A 14395-nucleotide genomic window follows, 5' to 3' on the forward strand; every position below is an offset into this window, starting at 1 on the left:
GGACTTCATCGAAATGCGATTGCTGAATTTCAGAGGTTTTGTTGCGTTAAATCTGATCACTTTACCTCTTAGCCAAGGTTTTTTTCACTTAATTTAAAAGGTTGTATTGCTATGTACTTTAGACGTTAAATCTGATCACCTTAACTCTCCTAACTAAAGTTTTTTCACTGAATTTCTAGGGTTTTGTTATACTGTAGTTTCTTCAGGGCCCACTAGCTGTGGCCTTTGGCCATGGACACTGTACATGTTGCACTGATAGGTTTCTTTGGGGCCCACTAGCTGTGGCCTTTGGCCATGGACACTGTACATGTTGCACTGATAGGTTTCTTTGGGGCCCACTAGCTGTGGCCTTTGGCCATGGACACTGTACATGTTGCACTGATAGGTTTCTTTGGGGCCCACTAGCTGTGGCCTTTGGCCATGGACACTGTACATGTTGCACTGATAGGTTTCTTTGGGGCCCACTAGCTGTGGCCTTTGGCCATGGACACTGTACATGTTGCACTGATAGGTTTCTCTGGGGCCCACTAGCCAGGTCCTTTGGCCGGGGCCACTGTACAAATTGCACCAAAGGATTTCTTTGTGGCCCACTAACCATAGCCTTTGGCCATGGACACTGTACATGTTGCACCGAGAGGTTACTTTGGGGCCCACTAGCCATGGTCTTCAGCCGTGGCACTGTACACATTGCACCAAAAGGTTTCTTTGAAGCCCAGTAGCCATGGCCTTTGGCCATGGACACTGTACATGTTGCACTGAAAGGTTTCTTTGGGGTCCACTAGCCATGGCCTTCTGCCGTGGCCACGGTACATGTTGCACTGATAGGTTTCTTTGGGGTCCACTAGCCATGGCCTTCGGCCGTGGCCACGGTACATGTTGCACCGAGAGGTTTCTTCGGGCCCACTAAAGATCGTTTTCGGGTGTGACCACTATGCATGTTGTACCAATAGATTTCTTTGGAACCCACCAGCCATGGTCTTCAGCCGCAACCAGTGGCCACAGCCTTTGGCTGTGGACACTGCAAATGTTACACCAATAGGTTTCTTCTGAGCTCACTAGGGCCATGGACAGCACACATGTTGCACCAATATGATATGATAGGTTATTTATAACGTGCTTAATACCCAGTGGTTTCTAAGCGCGGACCCGGAGATCGAACCTGTGTTGCTCTGTGTCGTTTTGCTTCCAAGGTGAGCATGTTGCCAGTGAACTATCCTCCCAAGACTGTAAGACAATAAGTTTCTTTGGGGCCTCTAGATATGGCCTTTGACTAGGGCCACTGTACATTTTGCACCAATAGGTTTCATTGGGTACACTAGCATTGGCCTTTGGCTATGGCCAGTGGCCTCATCATTCGGGTGTTTCCTCTGTACATGTTACATCAATGGGTTTCTTTGGGGCCCACTAACCATGACCTCAGACACAGAGACCCATTACCCACTGCCTAGGAGATGTGATCACTGCAGGTGTAAAATTACATTTTTATTTCATTCTCTCCACATTCCTGTGGGCTTATCCCGGTATTTCCCCAATAACACTCGAAAGTCAAAAACTCTTCTTATCTTCACAGGCACTCACCAAGTGCCCCCCTCTCTTTCCATGGACCCACCCAATATCCTCAATTCCTTTTTCCTCTATGGCCCTCTCCTGGCCATTACCCCCTGTCATAGGTTGGTGTGATACATTTTCTGCTCTGAGCTGGACTTGATTGAAATGCGAGTGATGAATTTCAGGAATTTTCTTGAGTAAAATGTAATCTCGTTAACTCTCCTTAACAAATGCTTTTTCACGTAATATCAAGGGTTTTGCTATACTTTAGTTTCCTTAGGGCCTTCTGCCACGGGCACTGTGCATATATCAATAGTTTGTTTTTTGGCCTACTAGCCATAGGCTTCAGCCATGGGCAGTGGTTTCTTGAGTCTCACTAGCTATGGCTTTCACGTGGCCTCTGTACGCGTTGCACCAATATCTTTCTTTTGTGCCCACTAGCCATGGCCACAGGTCACTTCACACCATTGATTTGTTACCTAACACCCACTGCCCCCTGCTCAGGTGATGTAGGCACTGCAGATGTTAAACATTTTTTTCAACTCCTTTTTCCCATGGTAATTGGAATTGATTTCACAGTAATCAATTTCAATAAAAGAAATTCCTGCTCAGAATAAAAAAAGTCCTCCACATCCCCACAGGCACTCAACATGTGTCCCCCTTCCTTTTCCAGGACCCCTCACTCTACTTAATTGCTTTTTCACTCCCTAACCATCTGCCATTATGTAGTATCCTATATGTTATGAATGATGTCTGAGTCAGTGCAAGAGCTGTGTTGGAATGCTAGTGGAGCTTGGAGTGTAGGGGAATTCCAAGAGAGATGGTTGGGACTTGGAGCTGGGCAGGGAACCAGGGTGGAAGCTACTGATCTTCTCTCTCCTACTTCTTGAACTGAACCTGTAACTAAGAGAATAAAGTGTGTTCCTCTTTTACTTACCTGGGTCAGCCTGGTTCCTGCTCCTTGTTACTCGCCCAGGGCATATCCTGTAGATCCTGCAGGAGGCAGGATACTTTATTTTGGCGACGAGGATGCAGCGAAGTGAACCTTGGAGACAAGTAGGTGTCAGAAGCTCCCTTCTTTCTCACCTTTTTATCCTTGTTGGCGTTCTTCCGGGATGTGGCTTCTTTCTTTTTCACCGACCGTGACTTGTATAAACTGGAACGCGAGTCCTCGGGTTCCAGTGTGGAAGCCGGCTGCCAAGCTGGTAGCATTTGAATATCCAAGAACAATGTCAATTAATCCAGGAAGGCAGATAACGAAAAGTAAGGAATAGAAGGGAGAGGGGGGGAGTTCCAGGAGTGAAGGAAGGTAGAATGCACGATAAACAGAGAGCAAACTCGAACACGTCTAGTAACTCGTAGGGGTAGAGTTGAGATGCGTGGAGCCGCTGGGGCATGCCAGTTTTCTAGGAAGCTGGCGAGTGCACGCAAAGGCTAGACTGCTGCAGTTCTGTGTCGGCGGCCATTTTGGATGGGTTGCAGAGTTAATGCTGCGGTGCATCAAGGACCATGAAGTCCAGAAAGGTCGAACCCAGCCATTCATGACAGCATGCCTCCTCCTGAGCCCGGACCCACCTGGTTTGCCTGGGTGTATTCAATGAAACCTTTGTAGTAGACGAGGAGCATTTATGTTAGAAACTGGTTCCCATGTACACTCACTAGGGGGATAGCCTTTCCACTCCACCAAGTATTGTAGTTGGCCTCGTCTATACCTGGAATCACATAACCTGGAGACCTCAAATTCGACCTGATCATTGATGAGCACAGGATTAGGTCTAGGAACTGTCTGATTGGACTGTACATATGGATTCAATAAGGAGGTGTGAAAGACCGGATGAATTCGTTTCCAGGAGTCTGGGAGCTGAAGTCGATATGCCACTGGGTTAATGATTTCTTTGATGGTGAAGGGTCCGTAATACTTGGGAGCCAGTTTGTTAGGCCGTAGATGTCGAGGAAGGAGTCTGGAGGATAGCCAGACTGCGTCCCCTATTGAATAAGAAGGTCTAGGTCTTCGCTTAGCGTCTGCATATCATTTAACAGCTATCCTGGCTTTTTCCAAGTGTTCTTTAGCATCCTTGTGGCCGTTCACCAATTTTTCAATCCAGGAATCAACTGCAGGTACCGGGGTAGGATGTGGCAAAATTGATGGTAAAACCGAAGGATGGAATCCTTGACTGCAGAAAAAAAGACTTGTCTTGATGGCCGAATGATCTGAATTGTTGTAAGCGAATTCAGCTACTGGAATCAATAGTGACCAATCATCCGGGACCTTGCTGGCAAAACAGCAAAGATATTGCTCTAAAGTCTGGTTGGTTCTTTCTGTGATCCCGTTGGTTTGAGGATGATATCCTGAAGACAATGCTTGCTGAATACCTAGTATTTGACAGAGGTGTTTCCAGAACTGGGATATGTACTGGGGACCTCTGTCGGAGATGATCTTGGATGGTAATCCATGAAGTCTGAATATGTGTTCAATAAATATCCCGGCAAGTTCAAGTGAAGAGGGCAATTTGAACAGTGGTGTGAAATGAGCTGTATGGGTAAACAAGTCAATTGTAACCATTATAGTTGTATATCCCCGCAATGGTGGTAATTCCACAATAAAATCTGTAGCAATGAACTCTTAAGGACGTGTTGGTAATGTAAGTTGATGCAGAAGACCGGCAGGTTTTCTATTGTCGTGTTTGTTTTGACTGCACACAGCACAGGATTGAATTTAGGCCTTTATGTCAGTGATCATTCTTGGCCACCAAAATTGTCTCTGTATGAGCTGAAGGATAGTAGTGATGCCTCGATGTCCTGAATGAAAGGTATCATGACAGAGATTCATGACTTTATTTCTCAGTCCTTGTGTAGGGATTAGTTATCTCTACAGAGGTAATCTCCCTCAAATTTTTGTTTTCGGGGGGCCAGTATCTCGGAACGGGAGACACAATATCAGAAAAATACACAATTGAGAAAAACTGGCTACCCCACTCTATGTCCAACCAGTACTGGCAAAATGATCTCCAGATTTATTGTGAACATGGCTTTTACCTTCAAATTTAGTAAGCCAGATTTATGCAAAACATCTCGTATTTTGTGCAAAAGGAATGGGACCATTCAACTCAATTAATACACACTAAACATAGCAATTTTTCAATACGTCTATATCAATTTATTAAGTGTTAAGACCACTTTAGAAAAGTTAAAAAAGAGAGAGAGAGAGAAACAAATCAATGGAACACACATTAATCGTGGTACATCAACATATCTTCTCGCTCGCTTCTTAAAAAACACAATGTTTCATATGGGGTTTTGTTGTCTTAGTAAAAAAAAACACTCTGAACAATTCAGTAGTTTACAGATACCAGACTACATTCTTTAGCTAGTCTATTGTCAAGTGTCGACATGTTTCGGCCATTTTAGGAGATAAAACACTATCCCTAGTGTCTCTGCAACCAATACTTTTTAAGGCCTTCTTCAGGACAGACAATTTCTTGTTAGTTGGTGGACATCTCTATTTCAAATCCCCGTAACAGGATAATCTAAAAACAAACATGAATACATTTATACATTAATCACACAGTAAAACAATGGTTCCCTTCCAAACACACACATTTTCGTTATTCTTTAATCTATTTAATGCATCGTATTCTCATAATCTCTTACAATTACTTAAGTTGTTCACAATCAATTTAGATCTATCGATCACACTCGCCTTTACTTACATCCTGGTTGAACTTGAGCTTTATACTAGGAGAAACCTAGTCATAGCAGGTCTTAGTTCCTGCTTCCCAGATGTCACGGATCAATTCTGGTTTATCTTATTTCTTGGCTGTATGGGAAACCTATTTAACATAAGGAACCCAATATTCTTTTAGTACATGTTCATTTGATTTATATTAGTTCAGAACACAGCACTCTCAACATGCTCCTGGTGTAATACTTATTCAGAATAACACCCGTTAGTATATGTCACATACTTTCTCTACATTATATACACAGGTTAATTAATCTTCTATGTTACTAAATTGTTTAATACTTTCATCAACTTATTAAACTATTTTCTTGAACTTTTTACTTTTTCCTTTTTTTTCTTTTTTTTCTTTTTATCTTACATTTGTTTGCCCCATTTCGGGCGTATTCGAAAACAAGAAGACTAGATACACAATCATAGTCCCACAATAGCTTACTTTATTTCCGCTAAATGTGGCGGACCCGTAACAGAGTTTGTTCCGTTCGGTGCGCGGGCAGCACTTCAGAATACTCCACAGCTCAGCAGGTTGGGAACAGCCCTCGAAACACAGGCGTGTCAAGTCACTCAGTGCGTTTCCCCGATAACCTATGGAGACATGACAAAAGGGGGGCGATTTGGTCAAATGCCTCTCCATCATCTGAAACCACTATGTCTCCCACAAAAACCGCCTGAGTATTTGCACAACCGACTGGGAAAAATTTCCCATACATTTGAAAACACACGGCGATAACATTATTGCCATTGTAATCAGCCGCGTGTAACTTAGTACGCGAGGCGGCAGTCTAGCAAGCTTGGCAAAGCTTTTAGAGAGTCGGGCATACCTTAATATTTTCGTACAGGTCCGGCGAAGCTGTACCTGAACCTGTAACTAAGAAACTAAAGTGTGTTCCTCTTTTACTTACCTGGGTCAGCCTGGTTCCTGCTCCTTGTTGTTACTGGCCCAGGGCATATCCTGCAGGAAGCAGGATACTTCACATTACCCCCTATCACTCATTGCTACGTGTGATGCAAATGTCTTTCTGAGCATGTCTTGTGGCATTGCCGCTGTAATCTTGTGAGATTCATGTGGTCTTCCCCTGATAAACTGAAAAAAAGGTTTACCTGTAACTGGCTCCCCAACCCAACCCCAAATCCTCAACTTCACACAGTGTCTTCTTTCCCACGCCCAACCTCTACCCTGATGTGATTGCTATTCCTATTGGTTTTTATATAGCGCCTACGGCTGGGCCATCTAAGCGTCCAAAACAATCAGTTTTCGATGACAGGGGCGATGACACAAACAGAATAGGTTTGAGTCTCTTTCTGATGTTAAGAACAATATTAGACCCTGTCAGGTCATGGAAGAGTTAATTCCAAAGTTTGGTCTGCCCTGTGGTTTTCGCGCTGTTCAAAATGTGCCCTTTTTCTTTATTGGAAAATTAATGGGAGCAGGCTGAAAACTGCATCTTTGTTTCCTTAATAACTTTAATTTTGAAATGAACTGTTCCCAAAATGTCCAGTTTGGGGGAGCCCTTGACAAACCTTTTTTGTAAAAGATTTCATCCAAATCCATCCAGAAAGTCAAAAGCTATTAGCCTCTGTCAGCCTCTCTGCTGCAAAGCACAAAGACCGACATAAAGTTTTTAAGGAGCAGGAGGCACCCCGTTCTCTTGAATATTTTAGGAACTAGTAGATGGATTTACCCCAAACCAGTCAAGGAAATGAAGTCAACACTTTGTGCCCTAGTTGTTTCTTTTTTGGTCCCAATCTACCCAGCAATTTTCACGCTACGACTGTTGTAAAACTGCACTTTTTCTCTATTGGAAAATGAATGGCCTGAAAATGGTGGTGTTTTGTTCTGTTAATAACTTTTTCATTTTTTAACATATTGTTCCAAAAATATCCTGTTGGAGGGGGGAGGCCTGCTTGAAAAACATTTGCTTTTGAAAATGTAATCCAAATCCATCAGGTAAGTCAAAAGTTATTAGCATTAGAATTTTGGGAAAAAAAGATATAGCTATAATGTTGGGAGAAGGCAGCACCCCCTTCCCCATCAAGTATATATTTAAAACTTCTGGATGGTATAGCCCCAGACCCCTCCTGGATATTGAGTCAACGCTTCGTGCCCAAGTTGATCCTAAGTTGTTCCAATTCTATCCAGTGGTTTTGGCCCTGCACTGCACAGTCATTTTGACTTTTTCTCTATGTGAAAATAATTGGGATTAGGCTGAAAATAGTGTTTTTTTGATTTCTTAATAACGTTTTCATTTTTTAATGAATCAATCCAAAAGTCCAGTCTGGGGTGGCTGGGACAAATCTTGTTTGTAAAATATGAACCAATTCCATCATGCAAGCCACAAAAGCTATTTATTTGCAATAACATTTTCTGGTTTTCTATGGAACGAGGTACATACCTTAACTATAGTGTGGCGACCGCTGCACTATAATTATATACATGTATTGATGTTTGTTACACTGGCAAAGATGGGATGTGTGCAACAATGAAATCCAATGTGTACTTAGTAATCCTATTCATTATTTTAGTAACAATATCTGTATCTGTTATATTATGTAACAGTAATAGATCTGTGGGACTGATTCAGCTATCAGACGTAAGTGATGCACTTCACATGCAAATGTATATTACTCTCAAGTGTGGTCATAAATGACAATGGCACATGTATTCCCAAAGAACAACATACACTTTGCAACTAACAAACATATGGTGCAAATGACATCAGTAATTGGTTGGAATTCACAAAGAAAGTCCAGTTACATCTGCATTTGTTATCCTAAGTGTGCTAATCCTTTCAATATGCAACATATACATGGGTAAGAGTGGAAAAAGGGAAATGTAAAACAAGCATTTTTTTAGCTCCTTTTTTGGGTCCGCCACCCAGTGCAGTAACAACTATTGTTATGGACAGTTGCAGATGTCAAATATTTATAAATAAGCATATCATTATTCACATCCTGCGTATGTTTCTGACGTGATTTGGTGAAAGTTGAACATTCTGTGGGTGTGCTTTGGTTGCAATTGTTTGTCTCTGCTGTCTGTTTAATGGAAAGAATCCAGGATGACCAGGCTTGCGCAACAGTGCCTTGAGATGGAATTTGCAAAAGGGGTTAAGGCAAGCATCAACGCAGTATTACCAACAGACACTTGCCCTCCAACAATCTACCGGGACATCCAAAGCAAGTAAACCCATTCCAAACATGAGATGGGACTTTTCAACTCATCCTTGGTGTTAGAAAATGTACCATGACATTTTAAGACTGCCTATATCCAATCAATACTTAAAAACAAAACCTGAAATTAGAAAACCCGACAAATTATCATCCCTTATCCAACAAAACAAGCCCCTCAAAAATAAAAGAGCTAAAAATACATTCATATCTTGCAGCATGATAACATCCTAAACCATGCCCAAGTACAGTAGATGTAAGACCCATGAGTGGAAAACATTGGTGGTCCTATCAATATGGAATGGCCTAAAATCTAATGCAGGTACCAACTTCACCTCAGCACTCATACCCCACACATTGCCGCATCGTTTGACACAGTGAGGCACCCATTATTAATCAAAAGACTCAAGGAAGCAGAGCTGAGCAACACAGTATTGCAATGAAAGACGTTGTTCCATATTGATAGAATAGAAACCACCAGACTAACCCCAACAGATACAGCACACAAAACACAAAATATCACCTCTGGCATACCATGAAGATCAAGGGAAGCACCCCTGCTTTTCAAAACACATATGGCCCCACTTATAAGTATCATGAAGATACACAGCTCTGGATTCTATAACTATGCTGATGAAACACAATTTTTTCTTTTTTTTAAAACAAGCAACAATGGCTGACACGCCAATCTCACATAATGACTCACTCAATGAGCTCTTGGATTAACAGAAACAACCTGAAACTCAGCACAAATACAACATAAATCATGATTTGACTTGCAAAATCATCAACCTGGAAACAGTCCCATTGCCTGAAGAGATCAGCACTTTTCAAGAGACATTCCAAGGAGTCAAAAACTTAGAAGTCTTGCTGGATAGAGAACTACTCCAGGAGAGACCAATCAATGTGTTGGTCAATAAGTGTTTCTATCACAAATGCTTAAACAGATGGATAGTGCATTCCTCACAGGACCTTCCCAGTCATATAAATGGTACTATCAAGAATACATTACATCAACAGCCTAGACCTTTTACAACCCAGAACATCTTCTAGAGAAACTTCCAAGAATTCCCAGCACATCTGCTAGCATGTTACTAAGAATCAAATGGAGAGACCACATCATACAAGCATTATGAACCGTCCAATCCACTTCAATGCACTTAGCATCATCCACCATGCCCTACAACGGCCATAAAATGAATCAAGCAGCAATATATTTCTAAGAATTATGCAATATATCAGAAAGATGCATGGAGGCTATACTTCCTCTAGCATACCAACCAAACACTGGAACAAATCTTCAAAGGAAATTCACATGATCCAGGATTACCTAACCAGACAACACTGACGTCCTATCAACCCTACATTTCATCTACATAGATTTAACCAGCACCCAGAGAAAGGTACTGGAACTATGAAATACACATTCGGATTGATGCCAATAATGCCTACTCCAGGATTGCAACCAAATATGTGGGCTTTGTGACAATAAAATGCAAGATTGGACACCCGAGGGCAGCACAACCACTGATAATCTTATGAAAACATCAACGCCGACAACACCTAAAGCCATGTATGCTCACCCGTACTGCATCTTGAAACTCAACTCCTGACTGCAGCACTACCACAGAGACGTCAACTAATTTGCCATGCCTGCAGGTGGCGTCTAGGGGAAATCCAGACATTGGAAATGCATCTGCTGCAAGGTTGTGATACATGCACACTGATATGTCAAGTTCCTTTAATACATGGATGTGGCATTCCATGAAATAAGGGGTATTGTTTGTGGCTTTTAATCCACATAATGTTAATGCCACAAAACTACATTTTTCACAGCAAATGTTCAATTTACATGGTTGATTTTTGCAGCCATGTTACTTAATTGACCCATAAAATATATTTTAATATTCTGCAACATAAATGACAAGCTAATATATACTGTGTATTATGCACATTTCAGTAGCTGTGTTGATAAGAAATACATCATCAATTCTGTTATGTAAAAAGTACAACAGGACCATTGGTTCTAATTGCATGTCACTGTAAATGGAAAATGCAGCTGACATCTTGTGAATCTGCCCTTTGCCTACTCAGAGATCAGCTCTCAAGACAAAAGGTGGAGGGTTCAGCTTTGTGGAAGAACAGACACACCATTAATCAGTAACTAATCCATTACCTGAACTGAATAGAAACAACTGTGAGCATTTAGAGCATATGTGCCATCTTAAAAATAAAAGAAATGAAAGCTAATATATACCAAAATTACCATTTTCATGGAGCTTCACAGTTTAAGAGGGGTGCTGATAAAACAAAGTAATGAGCTTGCTCATTTAGTAAAACAATGCAACAAAAGACCAGATCTCCATACAACCATGAACTCTTTGACTTAGGCACAATGATCAGCAAGTACCTAATTTGTATCTGCTTCATAGCCAGAGGTCTCAGAGGCATTTGATCAGATTTGTGTTAATGATGACATCCCATAAAATATGCAATGCACAGCTATTTAAAAATGAAATAAATGGATTCAGTTGGCAGGGCACAGAAATAAAAATAATGTTATGAGCAATAGATTTCAAATGCTTTGCTTGATTTAAAAACCAAAACCAGATTTGAAAACAGCAAGAGCGCATCATGCCACACAATTATAATGATGATATATTAAATGTGCACATTATTAATACATTTACATATTTCAATTACTTTCTCATATTACCAGTTATTGGAACAAAAAGGATGTCCTTGAAATCAAGATTTTCTAGTGATACCAAATACATAAGCCTCATTAATAATAGAAGTCCATAACAGAAATCATAATAACTCTGGAAGAGAGGAGAAAAACCCCTCTCCTCGTCATATGGCAAAATACATTGGACCAATCACAACAAATGGGAGGATAATTGGGAGTGTCGATGTTGAGGAGAACATTTCATGGGCCCCATCCAATTAGAAAAGGTTGTTCAAACAAAGCTGCATGAGTGGAGTTTATCAAGTATTTAAGAGCAATCACACATGAAATAGAGAGAGTTCTTGAGAAACTGTAGAGGAAGAAAGCTTGACCGACAGGAAAAGTACAAATTGGGGTTCCACATGGATGTACCTGAAGGAAATCCTCCTTAAGGACGCTTTTTCAGAAGGGAGCCAATGTCAGTACATTTCCCAAGACAGTAGCAGATCGCCTGAGGGGGATTTTAAAAGCAGACTGGGAGCAGAGCTTACTTGATACAGTGGCCTGGAGCTGTTAAAGTCCCTATCAGTCTTGGGACTTTAGAAGACAAATGAAAAGCTGGTATAATAACCCCCATGCATTTAGATATATATCCCAAGAATTAGCTAAACCCTCAATAGGAATTGAAACTCCTTCAGGGGAATTCTTTACAAGCTATGCCACTGAATGGGGACTGTGCCTGTAAGGGAAAGTTTGTGTATATATACATTTTAAAATTTCCCAGAACGTATGATTGAAGGGACATATTAACCACTGAATGCAGTAACATGTCTTCAGTCTTGAGTATTCACATGGAAAATATATACCTGGATTGTGACATGGAATACAACATGTTTCACAGATTTGCATTGATTGATAGACTTTTTGAACTGTGAAAACAGTAGTTTAAATAAAAAAAGGAATTATTGAATATAGTATATCCCTTCAAGTGTAATAGGTAGGAGGTAGGAGTAATCTGCCTTAAGTGGATTCCTAATGCCTCCTTTCCTACCTCAAATGTATACTGTCATGCTTGTGCAACCTTTAAATCAAGATTGTGTGCTCACTCTACAAATAAAAGCTTCTTTCCTATCACAAGCATGCAGCTTGTATAACACAGTCCCATCCCCTAAATTCTCACTATATGGGCCTACAAAACTACAGATACCTCAAGTGATCATCCGGAAACACAATCACGCACAGAGCCTAGTTACTTATAATTTTCCAACATGAACAAAAGAGCAAAGCAATCGTTGCTCTTCTCTTCTTTCCCTACTAACTAAACACATAACACTTTCTGAGAGCCTATAGCACCAAGAGATATGAAAATGGCAGTGGAGTGTGGTAAAGAACCCAGTAACGTAACATAACCTGATATGGGACTGCCAAAACCTATTGACTTTGCAAATCTATGCTCCTCCTTGCCAAAATGTTTTTCCCATTATTGTTGTCACTTCCTACACACACATGCTGCCACTTTTACAACAACCATTTCAAGTTGTTAATGTTATGTCGGGTAACTCCTATTAAAATGAACTAATGTTACATAGATCATCAAAACTTTATAAGGTCATGTTTCATCATAATATGGAAGTGGGGGTGATCCCATAGTTTTACAGCCTGCACTGTGAATCTACAGCCTCTGGTTGGATAGTTGTAATGTGGGGTAGGTTTATACAGCAGTTTTAGGCTAAGTGTAGTACTGTCAATGTCAATTCTTTTCTTCATGGGCCAACAATTAAATTAAGCCTACACCTGCCAGAATTTGGTTATGGAGACCATCTTGGTGACCTGACACTTATTATAATTGATACAGCTTATTGATGGCATATTTTGGGAAGCTGAACTGTAGGTCATTGGTACAGTATAGATTTGATCGGACCATTACCAAAGTCACCTGAGCACACCATGGGCAGGCTGAAATCAAAAGTGTTGCACGAGTGATCAGAGAAGGTGGATATGAAAACTTTACTGATATGGGCAACGGTGAGAGCTCAGTATCAAGAACAACACATATATTCTTCACTGACTATCGGGGAGAGGGACATCATCTATACTTCAAGCACCAACATTTTTCCTTCTAAAAGTTATGAGCTTTCACCAGTGTCGAAGAAAGATCCATTCATGCGATCCGAATAAGGAATGAGGTAAAATTGGTAAATGCCTTTAATAGCAGCAAAGTATAGCGAACAACATACATTGACAGTACAGGTTTCCACAAATAAATCCAACCCGGACCTGCTCCTCCAAAAATCAAAGCAGTTCTTATACGCTTTCAGATACATTGAAAGCACCGAGAGGGGAGTGCTCCAAGGTATCTAGAACAGGGTGACATGAGGCAGTTAGACTTACCCAGGCCAGGCCCAGCCCAACTGATCAGGAAGGCCAGTCCCTATCTAAAATTGATGAGTATTCATCTCTACCACACAGAAGGGAAAGTGGCTGGACCAGTGTGTACTGGGGAGGAAGGAATAATACTGTAAGTACTTAAAACCTTGAAAACTCTTATGATGAGAAAATCAGGGAGTTAGATTGGTTGGAGGTGTGACTACAAAAAGATCACCTTGCCCGCTTCGCTGAAGAAGAAAAGCCAGAGCCTTAGCCTAGGAAGGGCATTTTAAAAACCGATTTATATTCAGGGGAATTGGGGAATCCCCAGACTCCCTGGTAGTAGGGATGAGGAAGCTGGGTTCTATCCTGTACCTAAAAAAAACTCCAGGGAGAGTGAACTTGAGAGTTGAATTTGGTCCAGGCGAGAGTAGTCCAGACCCTGTGGTTCCGGGAGATATTCCCAGTCTCATAGAGATAGGGAGCGCATAGAAGACAGGGGTGGGAGTACCACTAGCAGTTCTGAGTCAGAATGTGAATGGACTCTGGGGCAGAAGAAGATAAAGACAGAGAAACGGAACAAGGGATTTGTGAAAGACCCAATAAGATAAATCATGGCCATGAAGAGTTTCCTGACCCCATATCACATGAATGGCAAGTATTCGGTATGGGAGCACCTGGAACTTTATGAGCAGATAATGGATTCATTACAGATCAGGAATAATGTGAATTGTATACCATTTGATCAGACTTTCCAGTGGGTAACAACACCAATAGTAGAGGGTTCATAAATACATATTTCTATGTTCTCCGCAAATATATAATGACTCAGTTGGTGCATGATTTTCACAAGCATAGGACTCTGCATTGGGTGATTGAACAGGCCACCATGATGTAGGAGGTCCAAA

The 14395-nt window shown here is 41.3% G+C and overlaps 1 long non-coding RNA gene across 2 annotated transcripts in view; it reads right to left on the reverse strand.

Moving 5' to 3' along the window:
* Positions 1-4680: 4680 nt before the first annotated feature.
* Positions 4681-14395, reverse strand: part of LOC138565846 (uncharacterized) — a 122145-nt gene continuing 112430 nt past the window's right edge. For both annotated transcript variants that reach the window (XR_011301656.1, XR_011301655.1), the window contains 3 exons: positions 5724-5872; positions 5259-5378; positions 4681-5075 (listed from right to left, as the gene is read on the reverse strand). This is a non-coding gene — a long non-coding RNA (uncharacterized lncRNA). The remainder of the gene's footprint in view (positions 5076-5258; positions 5379-5723; positions 5873-14395) is intronic.

This window comes from Ambystoma mexicanum, chromosome 2p (genome assembly GCF_040938575.1).
Source record: "Ambystoma mexicanum isolate Mex_15411 chromosome 2p, UKY_AmexF1_1, whole genome shotgun sequence".
Lineage (NCBI taxonomy): Eukaryota > Metazoa > Chordata > Amphibia > Caudata > Ambystomatidae > Ambystoma > Ambystoma mexicanum.